The sequence below is a fragment of the Grampus griseus genome (assembly GCF_964374135.1).
Source record: "Grampus griseus genome assembly, chromosome: 8".
NCBI lineage: Eukaryota > Metazoa > Chordata > Mammalia > Artiodactyla > Delphinidae > Grampus > Grampus griseus.
This window is the reverse complement of record NC_139002.1, coordinates 63843769-63864757: the sequence shown is the minus strand read 5'-3', so window position 1 is coordinate 63864757 and position 20989 is coordinate 63843769. Positions and strand designations below refer to the sequence as shown.

Below are 20989 nucleotides of genomic sequence, written 5' to 3'. Positions count from 1 at the left end.
GCTGCAGGGTGGGAACATTCCAGACTCAGAGGGGTCAGTTCTTTACCACGGTGGTCCCCAATCTTTCTGGCGCCAGGGACCAGTTTCATGGAAGACAGTGTTTCCACGGACGGTGGGGCGGGGGCTGGTTCAGGCGGTAACGCGAGCGGTGGGGAACGGCAGAGGAAGCTTCGCTCGCTTGCCCGCCGCTCACCTCCCGCTGTGCGGCCCAGGGGCTGGGGACCCCTGCTTTACCAGTTGCCCCCCACCCTATTTCCACCAACTGGGAATGCATCCTCCTGAGGCCAACAAGGACCAGAGCTCTTCTTTCTCCACGTGGCTTCCAGAGCTCTTCAGCCTTGAGAAGTCATCAGGAAATAGCATGGGATGTTTGGCCATAGCTTTTTTTTTTTTTTTTTTTTGCGGTACACGGGCCTCTCACTGCTGTGGCCTCTCCTGTTGCGGAGCACAGGCTCCGGACGCGCAGGCCCAGCGGCCATGGCTCACGGGCCCAGCGGCTCCGCAGCACGTGGGATCTTCCCGGACCAGGGCACGAACCCGTGTCCTCTGCATCGGCAGGCGGACTCTCAACCACCGCACCACCAGGGAAGCCCCTTGGCCATAGCTTTGAGGGATTTGTATCTAGTTTCTGATTATAATCCTCAGTCCGTTGTGTGCTTTTAGAAAACATAACATAACCACAGATACACTATACAAAATATGCACTCATGTGCCACGCCCACAAGTGAGCACACACATACACTCGAAAAGGGCACGTCACACATGTGCACACATGCAGGCCATGTGCTCTGGGCACACATGGTAGCCTAATGTGTACCTATGCACATACTTGGGGGTGGGGACAGGGACGGGACGGCTCTCATCGTCATCGTTGTCACCACCCAGCATCACCACCCAGCGTGACCACGCCCCCATGCTCCTGCTGATGTCCCACTGGCCTGATCCCACCCTGACCTCACTCCCTCAGTGGGCGATTCTGACCGCATCCTGTTCCCACCGGGATTTCATGCGCCCAGATCTCACTCCCTCAACACCCCGACCCTCCAGTCTCTCCCCCTCATTGTTTTCATCTGACCGTGACCTCACCTCCCACACCAAAGTGACCCGTCCCTGACTTCACGTCTTGACCTCACCTTGACCTCATGTAACTGATTTTGTCCTCATGACTCAGACCCTCATGACTAACCAAGGGGGCATTTCAGTGCAGGCCTTTCTCTGAGGTGATCATGGAAGACGTGGGCCTGGCCACACTTCTATGTCCTTCCCTTGCTCTAAATAAGGTCACATTTTCCTCAGCTGTCTTAAATTGTTTTAGAAAGGAGGCCGATATAAATTAAAATCAATAGGTAACTATATATGCAAGTCTCCTCAATCATTACACACACAAAAAAATTTTTTTTAAGTATTTCATCCCCTCTGGCATCCCGCCCAAGGCATCATGAACCTCTTCCCTTCTCGTCAAGGTTCTGTGGGCCACACGGCTGACCACGCTTCCATGAATTCTTTTCCTCTCATCTTCCCTGACCCTTCCTTCCTCTCTGGCTGCTCGTCCTCACTCCCTTCTCTCTCTTCTTCCTCCAGTGACCTCCTAGATGTCAGTGTTCCCCAGGACTTTTCCTCTCATTAAACACACCTCCTTACAATCTGGCCTGGCCCTGACTTTCTTCCACTGTTGAACTGTACACTGAGGGCCCCTCACCTCTGTCTAAAGCACTGAGCTGTCTCCTGGGCTCCAGACCCTCATAGCCAAGAGATTCCATCATCTTCACGTGATGTCCCACATTCAAAATTTATCCCATCACTTTCTACCCCCAACAATCCCTGGTCCAAACTGCCCTTTCCTCCTGTATTCGGCGTCCTGGTGAATGACACTAACCATCACACAACTGCCGGGTAATTCTCCTACTAGGCCCCCCACTTCTCTTTCTCTTTTCCTTCAAATACAAAGTCACCAAGGTCTATTGATTTTACCTCTTTAGTGCCTCTTGAATCTGGTTCCCATTCTCCACTACCATCACCACCCTGATCCTGTCTGGTCTTCCTGTTTCTGCTCCACATGCCCCCGATCCAGAGCAACCTTTCTAAGACAGGAATCAAAGCATGCCTTTGAACTGCCTGAAACTGTCAACGGCTCCCCCATTGCCTACAAAGTAAAGTGCATAACCCTTACCAGATATCCCAGGCTCTTCACGATCTCACCCCTGTGCACTATTTCTTCTTCCTCTGCCTCTCCCACCTCTGCAGCTCTGCCCCAATCACCCTACTCCTCAATGCCCACTCCACCCACAAAAGGCCACTGCTTCATGACTCTAACACATAGTGGTCCGTTGCTGGTCCAAAGTGTTGACTTTAAACATCAGTAGAGATGGGCCTGGGGAGGTATACATTCATGTATTCACTCAACAATCATTCCACGAGCCTGTTTCATTCCAAGCACTGGGATGGGCACTGGGGTTACAGTGCTTAAAAATCCAAGGGTTCTTCCCTGGAGGAGCTCACTGGCCCCCTGGGGGAGATAGAAGGGAAGGTAAGCAAGTACAGAATAAAGAGGAGCCACTGAAGACAGAAAATCAGAGTGTGATGGAATCCTGATTTGCTTCAGACTTTGGGCATCAAATGCAGTGGAAAGGGCAAGAGTGGATTTGGGGAGGCCCGTCTGGAGCTACCGCAGTCATCCAGCAGAGAAATCACGGGGCCTGGATGGGCGAGGAGGCCACGAGAATGGAGGGGTGTCCAGAAAGTGGAATGGGCAGGACTGGGTGACTAATTAGCCTGGGGTACAAGGGAAGAGTCTAGGATGACTGCAAGGTTTCTGCATCAGGCAATGAGGGGATGGTGGTACCACTGGTGAAGCGAAAACCAGGCAGGGTGGGGAACAGGTGTGAGCCTCAGCCCTACCCTGAATCCTTGATATTTATCGTTGCTGTTGTTTTAGCTAATAATCTGGAACACTACTAGAGCCAAGCACGTGCCAGGTGCTTTACTTGCTTTATCTGATGGTATCCTCACGTTAAACCCTTAAGGAGACGACTAGAATCCCCATTCTCAGTAGATGGGACGACTGAGGCTGAAGAAAGTTAAATAATTTGTCTGGGTTCACATACTTGGCGAGTGAAGGAGCCAGGATGCCAGTCCAAGCCTGGATGACTCCAAACAGCCCACTCTTAACGGCTGCACTATGTCACCTTCTCAGCTGGTGACCCCTGCTTATGGGTGTGAGCCTGTGGGGCTGCATCGGCCTTGTATCCAGGGCCACTCGCTGTAGTTTCTGCCTCTATTCCTTGCTTCTCGCTCTAGGGTAGAGCTTGCTTTTCCTTTACATGGCTCTCGATCTGTGTAAGGACAGGCTCCAATGCTGGGCGCTCACCTGAGTGCCTGGACGCCACAGTGATTGGTGAGGGTAGGGATCTAAAGGAGGGCAGCAGCCTGGCCTGTGGGCAGTGGCCTGCCCTCTGGTCACACATACCAGAGCTGAGAGCTGTGTCCTCCCAGGCCTTTTCTGCACACTGTCACCTGTCCTTCCACTGTCTGAGCTGAACCCCTGGGACAGAGGACAAGGCATTTCACGGGGTTTGCAAAGGCTGGGCTGGGGAGCTGGCCTCTGTGGAGTGGAGAAGCAAGGCAGGCAGGGGGCGCCACAGACCCCTCTAGGGTGGTGGACGCCTGGGAGGTTGTACCTGATGAGCTCCCCTGAGCAACCAAGCACTGGAAAATCAATACCGTTTTCCACTTTCAGTGCTGGGCTACTACTTCTCATTACATGTCGCGCTTCCTCTGTGCTGCTGGGGACTGAGACGTTTCTCTGGCCATGGTCCCAGCCCTAATCTCTGTATAGGCTGACAAGCCTGGTGAACACATGGCTCTGGGGCCCCTGGTTTGTTTCACGGTACCTGGGAACCCGGGGCCTGTCACCTAGCCCTTAGCTATACGCGTCCCTGCCTTCCCTTCTCTCTCTCTCTCTCTCTCTCTCTCTCTCTCTCTCTCTCTCTCTCTCTCTCACTCACACACACACACACACACACACACACACACTCGACCCTGACTCATGTCATCCACATTTTCCAGATAGTGGAATGTGTCACCATACAAGCACCCACTTTATCATTTTAACCTTTTTGAATGAAAATTTTTCCTAAATCTCCTGACATTAAGTAAAGACTAGGGCTTCCCTGGTGGCGCAGTGGTAGAGAGTCCGCCTGCTGATGCAGGGGACATGGGTTCGTGCCCCGGTCCGGGAAGATCCCACATGCCGCGGAGCAGCTGGGCCCGTGAGCCATGGTCGTGAGCCTGCACGTCCAGAGCCTGTGCTCCGCAACGGGAGAGGCCACAACAGTGAGAGGCCCGCGTACTGCAAAAAAAAAAAAAGACTATATCTTTATCTCTTTTTGTTAAAATAATAAAATTCATTATACAAAGTCTGGCAATTATAGGCCATTATGAGGAGAAATGATTTCATTCAGGAGTCATTAATGAAGAAGAAACTACACACAGGTGTGCATGCATATGGAGTCTGTAAGGATTTGCATGTGGGCACCAGGAGAGGGTGTGTTTATCTCAGCTCAAGCATCATCTCCTCAGGGGAGGAAGGAGATTCTGTGACCTTCAGGGCCCAGAACAGTACCCAGACCACAGCAGGAGCTTAACACATAAAGTATTTGTAGAATGAATTAATGAACATGCTTCAGTGTCAGGATAGAGCTCCTCCTAGCCTCCATCCAGGCCCTTTCTCAGCTCCAACTCAGCTGAGAATCGGGAAGGAAACAAAGAGCTCTGAATAAAACACATGTCCTGACTCTTACTTTGAGGAGAGTCTCCACGCTGTCAGCCAAATCTATTTCCTCTTCTTTTACAAATAATGTATAAAGTTTGGTTTTCTAGTCTTCATGCTGCAAAGTTGATTTCCTGGTCTCCAAGCTCACCAAAGATTAGGAGTAGCACAAGAAGTGAAGATGCTAGGGACAGACACCCTGGCGGCTACACACACCGTACACATCCACACCGTACACATCCACACCGTACACATCCACACCGTACACACAGGGCTCAGAAACCATGGCGCTGGGGCATTCTGCGCAAGGACTAACAGCCTTCAGAGCCTCTGAGTGCATCTAGATATTCCACTTTCAAATATAACGGTGACCTTAGGCATCTCAAGTAGATGAAATCCTGTCTAGAATGCCGTCTTACAGAAGGCATCAGAGGCGTATGATATTCGAGGTTTATTCTTCCCAAGCGGCTCCCCACCCTCACCTTTCTCCCCTCTCTGGCCGAGAGGGCCGCCCTAAACTATGTTGGGGACAGAGAGGAACCCACCTGTGTTGTCTCCAGTGACACAGGATGATCTGGAAAGCACAGCTGTGGCTCCTGGCCCTCCCCATCCCCTGCGCCCTCCCGATTTTAGATTTTTCGCCTCCAAACTTGCGCCCCAGTCGGGTGGATTCTGGCGCACCAGGAGCAGACCGGACTTCGCAACAATGATTAATTGAGCCAAGCACTTTAAGAATGCTTATTTGCACACAGTTATGAAGTGTCACATATGTCTCAAATGCAAGCGGCTTCCATTAGAAGCGGAACGGCAGAGCAGGAAGCACGAGCAATATTTCCTTAAAAGTTCATCGTAGGCAATGGGCTAGTGTGCCAAGCCAAACAAATCCAGGCAATAATGGAAATGTAGCATGAAATTACTTCTGTAAACAACAACCATTCATTATGTGAACATTTTTCATAAGCGAGCAGGCAGGGAGAGGGGCAGGGGCTGCCGGTGAGAGGGGAGGGGGCCGTGGCGAGCACGGCCCATCCACCCACTGGAGTTTCCGGGCGGAGCTTTCTCGGGGCTCCCCGTGCCCATCTGTCTTCGGAAGAATGCCGAGGCGAGGCTCCATCCTGCCCGGCTCCCGCCGTCAGGTTCCCTTTCTTCATTAAGCGGGATTGGCGCAGGCAGAGGGAATGTATGATTTAAGGAGGAAAGAGAGGCCCACTACTTAATGTTGATTTGGCGGAGTGTATAACCCCGGAGAGAAATGTAAATAGCAGCCTGCAATAACATGACAGCCCACTAATCATATTTACAAACGATATTAAATCTGTCCGCACGCAGGCCTGCCTGTGGATTGGCCCGGCCGTAATTGTCATTGTAACCAGCGCCGGCTTATGGGAGGATTTAACTGCAGTGATATAAGGTGAGTCGCGGGCTTATTATGACTTTATTATTACCCGGTTTATGTTTATTAAAACAATTTGTCATGCAGAGCAGGAATGGAGGAATGGGAGCATTAAATCGTGCCATACTCAACCTGGAGAGATGACTCCGGGGATGAATGGTAGCGGGTCCCAAGCCTCAACTCGGTTGCCTCTGGAGCTGGGACCCGTTGGTACCAGCTGCCCAGGGCCCTGGCCTGGCCGAGGAAGACCACTCCACCAGAACCTCAGAGCCCTGCAATGCACGGCCGGGGTCTTTTCTGTGGCTCTAACTGCCTTTCAAATAGGAGTCAACTCAGGGCAGCCATGGGAGGGATCTGAGCCTGAGTTATTGCTGGACATTTGCAGGAGGGACCACGAGAGCCAGGTTTGGGGCTCCCCTCGCCCGCAGGAACAGAGCCAATCCTGCGAAGGCTGCACCCAGAGAGCCTGCAGAGGCTCAACACAAAAGGTCTTGGAAGAAGTTTAATAAAAGCTGCTTTATTTTCTCTGGGGGTCCTTATTGGTTATTATCGAATTCATTTCATCCCCAATCTTCATTCTTTGGCAAGGCAGAGAATGGGGGCGGGCTGAGAGGAATAGGTCTAAGCGACTGGTAAATAATATTCCCTTTCCCCAATCCAGTTATCCAAGGACAAGTGGCATTGGGAGGTGGGAGGCCTGAGGTGGCAGCTCCCGAGGTCACTGGGGCTGAGGCCTTGTGTGCAGACATGAAAGTTACAGGCACCAGTTCTTGCTGCCAACCCCAGCATGCAGGAAAGGCCCCATGTGCTGGGGATGCACCCATGATGCACTAGAGCTGAGCCTGTGGCTATCACAGAAGCCTCAGAAATGTGACCCTTGGTCCGAGTGCCCTGGAGAGGAAAGGCCAGTCCTCAAGAACCAGGTGACTACACATTCAGGGTCTCCACTAGCCCTTACAGGGTCTCTGTGTATCTTAAAATTAGGAAAGGTTCCCCTTCCTCCAGGCAAGGGTGGGCCAAGCAGGGCCCACAGGTTGTTGAGCAGAGCAAAGTCTGGATTCCAGCCCTCATTTTCTCCCTTTACCCTTGTGCAGTGAACAACCTACACAACTGTACGTGCTGGCCCTACCCCCTGCCAGCAACATCGTGGTCTGAAATGCTACTGTTTAAGCAACTTACTGTCTGCACGTCTCCAAAGCTATTAACGTTTTGGGCAGTGAAGCAAGGCAAGTCTCCAGAGGGGGCGATGGACAGCAATAAAGGATGTTCCCATCATCACTATCTACCGGGGTGCCCACGGATCTCAGGCATCATGGCAGGTGAGGGCAAGCAGGACAGAAACCATTCAGGCTCCCTTCCGGATGCCTGGGCAGTGCTGCCTGTGGGCTATGGTAGCAGCTGCTTTGAGTAAAGGGTGCTCTGGGACATGGTGCCACATTTCAGCCTCCATTCCCCAAGGGTATGGGATACCTGGCTCCCAAGTGTGTGCAGCACCAGGTGGTGGCCTCAGGTTCAGAGTATCTCTAGAAATGTCAGCACACCCCTCTGCTCCCCCCATTCCTGCCTGGCCAAGAGGGCTCGCTTGGGGATCCTGAGTCTGGGCTTTTGGGCATTGGAAGTGAGCTCGTTGTGCAGAATTCAGCCTTCATTCTGGACACCCTCCTGGCAGGTGGGCTTCTGGCCTCGGCTTACACACCTCCTGCAGTGGGGAGCTCACTCTCTCCTGTGGTGGCCTCTCTGGCAGTGGAAACCTTTCCTGGAACACCCCTACCCCCAGGAGGACTTTGAAAATGAGGCTTGTCCCCAGCGTCCCATTAGCTGCTCCTCTGCTGGCTGTGCAGCTCCCCTGCAGGGGGACTTCGGGGCCCCTCCTTGTCAGAGTCCCGCCTCCCGGAGCTCTAACGTCCCCTGGAGTCCCCACTGGAGTGTGGATCCCATGGTCAGCACTCCCGGCTTGCCCTCTCCCGTGAGTGCAGTCCAGATGGAGCCAGAGTTGGGCCCTCCACGCCAGACCTGGCTCTGGGGTGGCTGTGGGGAACGCTTGCTAACTGTGGGTCCAGCCCCCCAAGCCTGGGGAGGCCAGTGGGCCTTGGGTTCCCTTTGTCTCACTTAAGAAAGGAGTCACCAAGCGGTGGCTCAGGGGAGGAACAATAAGCCTTTATTGCAGCTGCCCTTCTCCATAAACGCTCAACCTGCCGGCCGGCCGGCAGGAGTGGCCGTGCTGGCAAATTAAAAGTCTCTAAACTTTCTTTATGTCTCCTTGGACACTCCAGCGGCTTTAACACTGCACTGGCCGGCCTGGCTCAAAGATAAAGAGGCAGGCTGGGGTCAAGGAGGATCTGCCTGGGCAGTCCCTTCCTGACCAGTGGATGCTGGGTGGGTGGAGTGGTCGTGGGTCTGGGGAGCCCTGGGGTACCAGAAGGCCTCTTGGGGGAAACTTGCCTTCTGACCGTCTCCATCCTGTGGATGGCAGACACAGTCCCTGCCAGCCACCTCTGAGGTCCACCCTCAAGGAAAGGGTAGCCTGGGCCCGGCAGAGCTAGGTGAGCAGGCTGCCACCAGAGGCAAAGGAAGCCTCTCCCAGGCCTCCGGGGTGTCTTGGCTCCGCACCTACCCCCACCACCCTTCTTGCTGAGTCCCAAGGCTGATGGACCCCCAGAAGGGGTTGGTGGGCCAGGTCTGGTCCTACTACAGGTGAGGGCCTCCACAGCCTCCACCAGAAACCTTGCCTCAGCGCCTCTAGGCTCTCCCTGAGGGCCGAGAGGCAGCAGGCCTGGGTAAAGAGAGAGACTGGGACAGTCCCTGTTAATACTTGTCGTCCTGACATCATTAACTCTTTTCACTCCCCAGAGTGCCAGGGTTTCCTCCTATGTGTCAGTCGGGGGCTGGGTCATGCCACCTTTCCAGCAACAGCTGAGTCATAGGCACCAGCGGGGAGCCCTGCTGGGCCAATCGATCCTCTGGCTCACAGAAACATGCCAAGATATGCAGAATAGAGGTGACGTTTGTGGGAGTGTACTGACTGGAAGGGGGCACGAAGGAGCCTTCTGGGATGCTGGAATCTAGACCTTGAATCGTGTGACGGTTACACGGTGCACACGTATGTGAAAACCCATTGAGCTGCACTTGCACGCTTTGCTATGTGTAAATTTAAATTTTGAGTAGTAACAACCAGATAAACATAGGCCTTGCCCTTAAGGCCTTCAGTTGGAATCCCAACTCTACCACGCCCCAGCTGGGTCACAGGACACATCGGCCAGTCTCTTCATGTATGGTAAACGGTGGGGGGGGGGGGGGGGATATCACCTACCTCTTTCCACTGGCCTGTGAGCTCCATGAGAGTAGGAACCACAGAAAGTGTTCTCAGTAGAGAATAGGGACTCCCCTCTGTGTCCTCCCTCACCCCTACTAAGGGTCTAGCTTAAGAACTGCCAATATAAGAAGACCCTCCCCCACGCCGTAGGAAGGGCCATGGGTCTGAAGGGAACCCGCAGCTCCCCAGCAAACATCTCACCTTGTTCTGCCAACATCCCAGTTATGATGTGGCTTTTGGTGTGTCCCCACCAGCCTCTAGCTGCTCTTCCACAAGGGGCTTGGGGTGGCCTCTCTCTCTCTCCCTTGGAAGGGGAGGGCCAGAACTGGGGTGCTGAGGTGACACGGGCCTGGACACTGGAAATGAGGAGCGGGAGCCCTCAGAGGTTTTGGGGCTGCTGGGTTCGGCTTGGAGAGGGGCCAGAGTGGGCTTTGCTTTCCTGGGCAGGAAGGGGAGCATTGAAGAGCTGTGCTTAGGACAGAGGCCCTGCAATGAGACTGGTAATGGGACTGGTTCTCTGGGAGAGAAGAGGAATTGGCGATGATAGGGAAGTGCCCTGGTCTCTGGCACTGGGCACACCCAGGACCAGACCCTGCCCACTGGTTTACCTTGCCTCTCTCGGGGGGCCCCCCTCGGCCTGGATGTTCCAGGCTGCTTTGGAGGGGAGGCTCCTTTCCCCCCATCACTCTATCTGATCTTCTGCTAGGCTAGTTCGTGGCAATTTCTTGCTCTGTTTCTTTAATCCCTGATTCTCTTCAAGCGCAGAGGGAAGAGAAAAAAGCAAAAGCCGAAGGCCTGTTGGGGGGAGGGTTGGGGGAGGGGTGAAAGGAGCTGAAGGAGTGGCTCCAGCCCTCGGCATCCAGGCTTGATACGGGGTGGGGATAGCGAGGGCCTTCAAGGGTCCTCGACCAGAGCTGTGAGACCCAGGACTGAGGCTACCTCCTCTTCCTTGACCTCCCCATGATGGGCAGGGTCAGTGTTAAGTGGGCTGAGACTGCTGGGCTGCAGTCATCTTTATAGGCCAAGGACGGAGGCCTGGGGTGAGCAGCAAAAAAGGCAAAAGCTAGACCACGGGGGAGAAGATACTGTCAGCTCACTGCAGCTCTGCAAACTCCCAGGCCTGAGGTGACACCCAGGCAAGACTCCAGTCAGGGCTCAGACACAGTCTAGGCCAGTGTTGGGGGTCTGCAGACCCCAGAATGGCAGCTTTCCCACTGGCTGCTGGAGCTGGTGGCAGAGGAGGGCCCTGTGAGCTCAGGTGAACCCAAAGCTTTGTGCTCCCCTCCAGGGGCTTGCCCTGCCCCCCCTCAGGCCTCTGAAACCTTCCTGCTTCCAGGAGTGGGGTGGGAGGGGCAGTGGTACAAGAATAAGCCCTGGAGAATGGAGCCCATGCGGAGCCTGCAACTTCTTAGAGGAAAAACTTACTGAGACGCTCAAATGATGGCAGTAATTAGGCCACTTATTTTGCAGAAGTCCAAATTAAATGGAAAATTTGGTGCTAATGAAAATGTTCCATTTTCCCCTTTTATTAAATCTAACTCTGTGCCTTCCAAGAGTTTGGGAATAGCCAGCCCCTGATGGCTTTCTCACAGCCAGTTCATATCCTCCGACTGTAGAGCTGCTGAGATAGAACACACTCTCAGAGCCTCCAGTTACTGGCTCAACTGAAAAATGTCCTTCATAAGGTAGCAGCGTTAACCCACCCCCAGCCACCTCCTCTGCTACCAGCCTTCTGCCTGTCACCATCCTCTGCGTGGGCCTCTAGGAACCCAGGCCCAAGAGGGAGGGGCCCCATGCTCACTGCAGAGCTGGGCTTCTGGTCTACTCCTCCTGGATCCCGGGAAAATCTGAGCTCAGCCTCTTCTCCCAAGAGACCCCGGCCTCTACCACTCCAGGCTGCCTGCCTCCTGACAGCAGGAGTAGGCGGAAGCGCCCAAGATTCTGATTGGACCTGCACTTTGATCCCCCACTTACAAACTAGGGGCCTCAGGCAACCCCGTTTGCCTCTCTGGCCTCCAGTTTCCTCATCTGTACATTGGGGACAGTGCTAGTGTCTGCCTTGTAGCGCATTGTGGGTGTGAATGGAGGGAGGGCCTCGCAGAGCCCTGTCCATGGTGGGGTAGAGCACCTGTCTGTGGTCACGTCCCTCCTTGAAACACCCTCTCTGGCTGGGCTTAGGACATGGCTTCTGTCACTCCAGCCTCTCCAGGATTTCCTCTGAAAGGCTTGGCAGAGGTGGGAAGGGTGGAGCTAGAGGAGGAGCAGGTTAGGGTCGGGACATTCCCCACACCAGGTTAAGCAGCAGGGGCGGAGCAGCCTACCCTGATCCCGCCAGCAGGAGGCATGGGCTTGGAGGCCTGGCTGTCCCGGATGGGGCTGTCAGTGGGAAGGAAGGTCATCTCCCACAGACACACAGGCTGGCTCAGCCCCAGCCCTCCTCAATGGGGCTCTCAAGCACTTGGCAATGGGACCTGAAGCAGAGCTACAGCTTGAAGCACAAGCCACAGTGAACACCTACCTTTCAATGCAACTTCCAATTTGTCTACCCATAAAGGTTTCTCAGGAAACTAGTGTGTACCCAGCACTAGGCTTGAAGAAGTTGGAGACAGGAGCTTACTTAAATACAGCCATCATTTAAAATACTGGGCTGATCCCACTCATGCTTCCCATCTGGGTGATGAGCACCCCGACACAGACACCTGGTACCCAGATGAGAAACATGGCTGCCACCTCGACTCCTCTCTCTTCTTTGTCTTCCCATCCTTTCCTACCCCATCCTACAGTTTCTACTTCTTTGTTAGTTTACTATCTGATCACTCTCTGCCCTCTGCCCCACAAGGTTTCCTTTTCCTCTACCTCATTTCAGGCTCCTCACCAGAATTATTATAACAGTCCTTGCTCTCAGTCCCTCCCTCCCACAGGTCCCAGGGGGATCTTTCAAAATGAACATTTGAACTCCTCACCCTCTGCTTCAATCCCTTCAATCACTGTAAAGTTCCCATCGTGTTCAGGATAAAGTAAAACTTGATAGTTCACATATTCTGCATCTCCCCCAGTACGTCCCTCTTCGTCACACCCTCCAGTCATACCAAATAGCTTGTCGTTTCTCATACTTGGCGTGAACTCTGGTTGGTTTTGCTTTCTTAAGATTTCTTCTCACTTCTGAGACCCGAACCAGTTCTGTGTGGTTTGGATGAAGATGGGTAGGCAATCTAGGTCTGTGATCTAGGACGATAACAATACCCCATCCTTCTAGGCCCAGTGATTAATGCAGGAAGTGAACTTGATCCAAGCAGGGCCTATTACGATGCTCCCTGGGAACCATGGCTGAAACTTATGAAAGAAAATACTTCCTACTAATAATGTTATGATGAAAGTAAGTGAGTCTAGAGCTTTTGAGGACTGTCTGATCTATTACATAAAGAAAGCCTATTTGAGTGATATAGAGAGAATCAGAACCTGGAAATCAGTTAAGCTCCTGGATCCAGCCATGCCTGAACCCACTGCATATGACTTTTCCATTATGTAAGTTAAAAACAGTTTTTTTTTTGGCCTAGTTTGAATCTTGACTAAGACAATGGCTTAGTTTGCTTTACAAACTTTGTAAACTTTGTAAACTTTACAAAATTTACAAACTTTACAAAAATTGCTTTACACTATGTGTTCAAAACTGTCAGTAATTATCACCCCCCTTGTCTTGGAAAATAAGACAATTCATTTTGAGACTCATCTCAAATGTCAACAGCTCCAAGAAGTCTCTCTTTTTCCCATTCTGATTATGATAATACCCCTTCTGTGTGCTTCCGTATCTTACTTCATATTGTGTCATAATTACCCATTCCCACAACCAGATGTGATCATGTTGATGGCAGGATCCATGTCTAAGCCATCTCTATAATCCCTTTGCCCAGCACATGGTTATAGACACCAGGCAGAGTGTAGGCAGTATGATTCAATTAGTATAAAGATAAAAACCAGACAACTAATCAATATTTTTTTTAAAGATTTTTTTGATGTGGACCATTTTTAAAGTCTTTATTGAATTTGTTACAATGTTGCTTCTGCTTTATGTTTTGGTTTTTTGGCCGCAAGGCATGTGGGACCTTAGTTCCCTGACCAGGGATCAAACCCACACCCCCTGCATTGGAAGGTGAAGTCTTAACCACTGGACCACCAGGGAAGTCCCTAATCAATATTATTTAAGGATGCATACATAAGTAGTAAAACAGTAAGAAAAAAACAAGAAAATTATTATCCTAAACGTCAGGATGGTGGTTATCCCTGGGAAGAAGGAAGAGAATGCAGCTGGAGAGAAAGAGTCTGGAAAAATAATATTTTTAAATCTGAGTGATGGTTGCACAGATATTCATTTTATTATATTTCCTTGAATTCTATATATCATATGTATACTCTTTTACACACATAGTATAGTTCACTACAGGAAGAAAATGAATGAGATTTTTTAGATCTTTTTTACTGTTTTCTAATTTTATTGCACTGGAGTCATAGAATGTGCCATTAATTATATCAAATATTTAGTGTCTGTTAAGACATCCTTTGTGGCCTATTATATAGTCAATTTTGTTAATGTTCCATGTATACTTGAAATAAAGTGTAGTCCTTAATTATTGGACACAGGGGTTTAAACAAATGTTAAACAAATGTTTAATGTTATTAAACAAATGTTAATTGTGTAGTTCAATCATATGTATTCAACTGCTTATGTTTTTACTAATTTTTTCTGTTCCATCAGTTTCTGAAAAAGCAATGTTAAAATTTCCCATTATGATCGTAAGTCTGTCAGTTTCTCCCACAATTCTGTCAATTTCTGCTATGTAATTTTGCTTAATATACTGTCAATTTTTCCTCGTAATTCTGTCACTTTAAGGTTATGTTATTAATAGCAACCAGGTACAGCATCAATATAGATTTCTACTGAATTTTTCCTCTTGTCAGTAAATATTCACCTCCTTTAAATCTCAAAACTTTTTTGTCTTAAAAGCTCTTTTACTTGCTATTAACATGTCTCCTTTCTTTTGGTTAGTATTTACAATATATTCTTCTATCCTTTTACTGTCAAGCATTCTGCAAAATTATATTTTAGTTATTATGTCTCTTATAAACAACTTATGACTAGATTTTTAAAACCTTACCTTAGAATATCTCAGAATAAGTGGGTTTAATTCATTTAAATTTGTTGTGATTACTGATAAACTTGGACTATTTTATACCGTCTTTAAAATTTTTTACCATGTATTTTTCTTTTTTTTTTTTTTTTTGCTTTCCTGTATTCAATAGGATTTACTGAGTTCTTTTTTTTTTTTTTTGGCGGTACGTGGGCCTCTCACTGCTGTGGCCTCTCCTGTTGCGGAGCACAGGCTCCGGACGCGCAGGCTCAGCGGCCAGAGGCTCACGGGCCCAGCCGCTCCGCGGCATGTGGGATCCTCCCGGACCGGGGCACGAACCCGTGTCACCTGCATCGGCAGGCGGACTCTCAACCACTGCGCCACCAGGGAAGCCCCTGAGTTCTTTTTATAACCTGTTTTCTTCTCTCTACTGGTTTGGATGTTATATCTTTTTAAAAAGTCTAAATTTAGTCAATATCTTTATTTGCCTCCAACAATACAAAGATCTGTAAATGTTTTAACTCCAATCCCCACTCCCATCTTCTTGCTATTGTTATAAAATATTTTAGTTCTACCTTGTTTTTTAACACATTCTAAAGATTAGTCGTCATTTTCTGTAGTCAATGCTTATTTAAATTAACCAAACATGCTTTCTAATTTATTTGCTCATTGTTCCTTCCTCTTGGTCTCAATTTTCTTCTAAGTTACACCCCTTAGTTGTTAGTTCAGAGAGAATTGTGCGTTGTAAACACTCTCTGACTTTTTCTAATATCTTTTACTTTGACTTTACTCCAAATAAATTATAAGTGGCCAGTTATTTTTCTGTAGTGCTCTGAAGATGTTATTCCACGGTCTTCTGGAATTAATTGGGCTTCTGAGAAGTCTGCTGCCAGCCCAACTGTTGTTCTTTTTTAGGAATTCTGCTGTCTCTCGTTGCTTTTCTCTGTTATTTAATGTTTTGAAGTTTCCCCATAATGCATCTAGATGTGGATTTTTTTAATTTGTCCTCAGGATTTAAGGTATTTAATCAATTTGAGGACTCAGCTCTTTCTTCAATTGTGGAAAATTCTTAGGCATTTTCTCTTCTAGGGTGCCCGCCTCCATTCTTTCTACTCTCTTCTTCTGGAACGATTGGGAATCTTTGAACAATCTGATTTCTCCTGATACTCCCTCATGGTGCCTCCTTTCCTCACGTGGTTGGTAACTTTTCGTTGAGCTTTTGTTTCTCTGAGCTTTAGCAGGGGTTGTGCTTCTAATGGAGTCTCAAGTACCGTATTTGTCATAATATTCCTTGCCAACCAGCTTCATGCTTCTTGTTGTTGGTTCCCTAGACCCATCTTATTCTCTCAGCTTGTGGATCCTAGGCCCCCAGGTAGTGTACATTTGGACTTCATACCTGCTTCTGGCCCATTCCCAAGGCTGCAACTTCTTGTGGACTTTTTTTCTCTCCCATCCACTGCCCCAGACACACAATACGTTTTCTTGTTGCTTGCTACACTTGTGAGTTTAGTTTCTCTAGTTCCATCTTCATATAGATGGCAGACTTTCAGTGCCCTCAGCTGTATGCAAGGGGTCTTAATTCTGTTTCTGTGGCTTTTCATGGGCAGGAGGCTAAATCTCCTGTCCCTACTTGGGTGTTAAAATGCCACTTCCTGTATCCAGTATCACTTCCTGCTTACCGTCCTAGCAATAAATACACTCTTTTGCTGGTCCTGGAGATTTCCCCTTTTTTTTTTTTTCCCCCATGTAATGCTATATTGAACATGCCCATCCTTTTCATTATCTTTGTTTAGGGGTTTAGTTTAACCTTTGAAAAATATACAAAATATGGTTATTGTTATTTTTTATAGTCAACACTTGATTGAATTTACCAACATGTTTTAATCACTTCCTGTGGTCATCCATGGTCCCTTGCACCCCATTTGCCTTACCTTCATGTTTACTTCTCTTCTTACTCAAGGGACATCTTTATTTCAGTGAGGAGCTGTAGGGGCATAGTAGCTTAGTCTTTGCGTGTCTATAAGGGGGTTTATTCTGCCTGCACTCTTAGATAATAGATTAACAGGGTATAAAATTCTAGATTGATTGTCATTTTTTCTCCAGTATCGTGAAGATATTATTTCATTTTCTTCTCTCATGGGTCACTGAAGACGAACCTGCTGTTGATCTAATCTGATTTTTGTAATAATCTGTTTCTTTCTTCTGATAGCTTTTAAAATGATCTTTTTACCTTGATGTTCTGAAGTTGCACATGATGTGTCTGAATGTGGATCTATTTTTATTTTTCCAACTCAGTACACTGGGTAGATTTTTTAATCTGAAAACTCACATCTTTCTTCAATTTTGGAAAATTTTTGACAATTATCTTTTTAAATATTGCTTCTCTACTATTTCTTTCATTCTCTTATTAGATAACCTTTATTAGATGCATGTTAGAGCTCTTCAATCTAATTCCATGTTTCTCAATTGCATAATATATATATGCATTAGATATCTATCCTATCTTTCTACATGCAATCTAATATATATATATATATATATATATATATATATATATATGCCTATGAGCTTTTGGTTTTCTCTTTATATAATCGATTGTCATTGCTCCTTGTATAGACCAGATCAGACCATTAAAGTGTGAACCACCTATGTAATTCTGAAGTTGACAATCCCTCTCTCTCTATTCAGAAAATCTGGATAAAGAGAGTGATGGGTCCAACTTGTGTCACTGGGTACAGGGCATGCAGTGCAATAACTTAGATCACATGCCCACCTTGTGGTGGAGGTGGTGCCGGACACCTGGACTGAAAGCCTTATCATAGTCATATGGGGCAGAAAGAGGTTTTTTTCCCCAAGGCAAGAAGGAACAGTTCACCAAGGAAGGGAGATGGGATGATACACTGACCAGAACAAAATCATGGCTACCACAATCCACACTGGGACCCTTTCTCATGATCTGGAGTACCCGAGAAGCTTAAACTTACCCTTATATTTCTATTTCAACCCTTTGAGTTCCAGATAGGCAGGACCTCAGCTGGATGAACAGGAGAACACATTAGTACAACCCAGGAGAGGACCAACCTGGGAAAATCCTCCTTCCCTCAAGCTCTTCTCCAAGGACAGCAGAAGCTGAGAAGCACGCGGCAAGCTTGGTCAGCGTATGAAGTTCCTTCAGCTGAGACGTTTTCTCTACTTTTCCTCAAGCCCCAGAGGTGTGTAAGTAGACAAAGAGGCCTATGGTTCCAAAATCAAGGGAAGAGGGGTCTGGTGCTGAGCTGGGGCTCTGCCGTCTGTTGTCATGGTAGGAACAATCATTTGTTTGAGCCCTAGTCTGAGTAACCAGCCCAGGGTCATGGGATACTGGGCAGGTGGGCAGCCCACCAGGGGGCTTTGGTAGGAAGACAGGTGGTCCATGGATCTTGGCTAGCCAGGGCACAGACCCCTGCCTCCCACACCAAGGCTGCTGGGCTGGAAGGGAGATTAGAGGGAGGTTGGTGGGTTCCCAGGCAGGGGCCCTGGGTCAGTTTCTACTCTGTACCCCCAGTCCCCCCCATTGAGGCCTGCTCAGCACTGCCACTGCTGCAGTCACATTTAATGGCATCTTTCATTGCATTTAGAGCTTGATTTGTTTACAAACTAATAAATATGATTTATAAAATGTGCCCGTGGTTTGCTAATTACTGCACATATGGCGTTTTCATTTTGTAAAACTGGCATTTGCATTCTTTGTAGATTATGACTTTGTGTCCCCAGTGCTAATTAGTCTGATTAGGCAGATAACTTCCTGGTTACTAGGCTAAGAGGCCGAAGGCTGTGGCACTCGGGGAGAAGGGCAACTGATATGGTCAGCCTTGCCGGGAGGAACCAGGGAGGCCCCAGGACTGTGCTGAGGACCCTGGAATGTCAAGCAGCCCATTTTGTGTCCTTCCCCAAATCCAATTAAGCACAGTTCGTTAGCATGAATTTCTTAATCAGGCCTAATCTTCCCAGTGAATGCACAATTTCTGAATTGTCACAGAGCTGGGTCCGCCTGCAGGCGATCAAGGGACTGGCAGGGCTTTGGTAGGAGAGTGAAGGGACAGCAGGCTGCCGGACCCTTCCCAGTGGCCAGTGAGAAGGACACACAGTGCTGGGCTTGTTGACAACCAAGACCTTGGGTGACCAAAGGGGATCCCAGAACACTAGGCCAACTTATGAGCCTCAGACAGGAGGAGCCATGGCCGCTGAGCCTGCGCGTCCGGAACCTGTGCTCCGCAACGGGAGAGGCCACAACAGTGAGAGGCCCGCGTACCGAAAAAAAAAAGAAGAGGAAGAGAAAGCACACTACAAATGACTGGCATTGGATCTCTCACGAACATTGGTGAGCTTGGGCCGGCACCAGATTTAATTTGTGTTAGAAAAATAAGATAAAGTTCCGTTGCTTGTATCCTGAGCATCGCAGAGCAATTTGCACCTGCTCCGTTACCTCCAAGGGAGATGATATCCCTAAAGCATTTAGTATAAGGTGTGGCAGGCATCTTTGAAGTGTTAGTTATATTTAAGCAGTTCTTAGAGAAGGGCCCCCTACTGATGAATGTGCAATGGAGGAATTACAGTGGATGTTCTGTGGAATCGGCGTCGGTAGACTCTGGGTGAGGCCAGGCGAGGGCTTCCTAGTAACTCCGTGGCACTCCACAGAGGCAGTCCTGGGCCCCAGTCCCCACCCCCACCCCCTACCTTTGCTCCCAAAAAACATCTGGAAAGAACTTGGTCATACACTGTCCAACCTCCCTCCTCCCTGGGAACGTGTGGCTAGCTCTTCCATCTGTCATGGCTCAGGAGGCTGGATAAGTGACATGCCTGTGCCTCCGCCCCCCCACCCCCACCCCGCAGCTCCCTGTACTTTTCCGGTCACAATGCTTAACACGCTGGGTTGCAATGACTATTTTCCTGTCCTCTCACAGATCTGCGAGCAGCTTGAGGGCAGAACTGTGGCTGCCTTACTCTCTGCTGCAGCTGCGGTGTAGCTGAACTTGTTGGGTGGATGGAAGGACGGATGCACGGGTGGATGGATTTCCATGGGTTCTGGAAACCATCTCCTCCTGTACAGGCCTTTGTCCCAGTTTGGTGCTGGGGCCTGAAGGGGCTGGTTCAGGAGAGGGACGGGGTGGGGTTAGGGCAGCAGCATTAGCTTGGCCTAATTCTCTGTCTCTTTGGGCAGGAGAGGACCGGAGGCCTCGCAGACTCAACAAGGGAGGAGCTAGGGACCCAGGATCACCTGGGCCCAGGTTGGCCTTCCTCACGGAGTCAGGAACCTGGGAGGAGCCGCAAACCTACGCTTGGAGGTCTGGGAAGTTCTAAGCGGAGAGTCCTGCCCGTGGAAGAAGAAGACTTCAGATCTGGTCCTGCTTGACCTTGGAAGGGTCACTTCCGCCATCTGAGCTTTCATTTTCTCCTTTGAACAGCAGAGATCAAATAGCCTTCCAGGCTTCCTCCCTGATTCAAAGAAGTAACTGCAGACAGGGAGGGACCAGTGCGTGCACACATGCTTGTGGGTGTGCTGGTGTGAAGGTGAGTGTGTGCATGCGTTGGGGAGGGAAGCGAGTGCAGATTGGCCCAGGCAATGCCAGTCCTGCCACGGCCTTCAGGAGAGCAGCACTTTGTACAAGGGTCAGAAGTTTCCTCAGAACTCAGAGGGGTGAGCCCGAGCCCCCGCCCCATCTCCCAGTTTGACGTGAAGGAGGCAGTGTAAGAGGATTGCCTTGGCCCGTCCATTTGACTTTCATAACGAGCATCCTGGTGTAGGGATATGATTCTTTCTCTTTCTTCGAAAATCTTAATATATTCTGCTTTAAAATTGTTTTGAAGTAATAAAGGGATTTTCACAGGCAACAGATGAGTCTCTGGACAGACTTAATCTGAGGCCAAAAGCCAGAGACGGGGATTTACCTCCCATAATGACTCCTTTCAAGTGAGACAAAGGGGAAGAAGGGGATCCACAGAGGGGCAGCGCCCCAGAAACCCCTGCTCCTGGCCCAGAAGCCTTGTTTATGAGCAAACCCAGGCCAGCAGCTCCACGAACCCCACTTCAGCCAGGTGTTCGCTGCCACCATGGCCACGGCTCGACTGCCTCAGCCTACCTTAGGGGTAGGCTGATCTGTCCCGATCCTGGCTGCACAGCCACGGTCAAAGCTGGGGAGGGGCACTGAGGCTGAAAACCACAGCGAGGTGTTAATGGGGCAGGGCAAAACCCCACAAGCCCAGCTCAGAGCTTCTCCCCAGGCTCCAGACCCACACATGCAACCGCCTGGACACCTCCCCTTGGATGTCCCACCTGTGCCTCCAACTCACTGTGTCCACAGCTAGACTCATCACCAACTCCCAGGCCTGCCCCACCTCCTGTGGTCCTC

At 49.6% G+C, this 20989-nt stretch overlaps 1 long non-coding RNA gene across 1 annotated transcript; it reads left to right on the top strand.

Annotated features, from left to right (window-relative positions):
- The first annotated feature begins 6160 nt into the window (after positions 1 to 6160).
- LOC309825572 lies at positions 6161 to 18210 on the top strand. The gene is made up of 3 exons (XR_014297051.1): positions 6161 to 6179; positions 7256 to 7480; positions 17613 to 18210. It is a non-coding gene; the product is annotated as an uncharacterized lncRNA (long non-coding RNA).
- The last annotated feature ends 2779 nt before the right edge of the window (positions 18211 to 20989 follow it).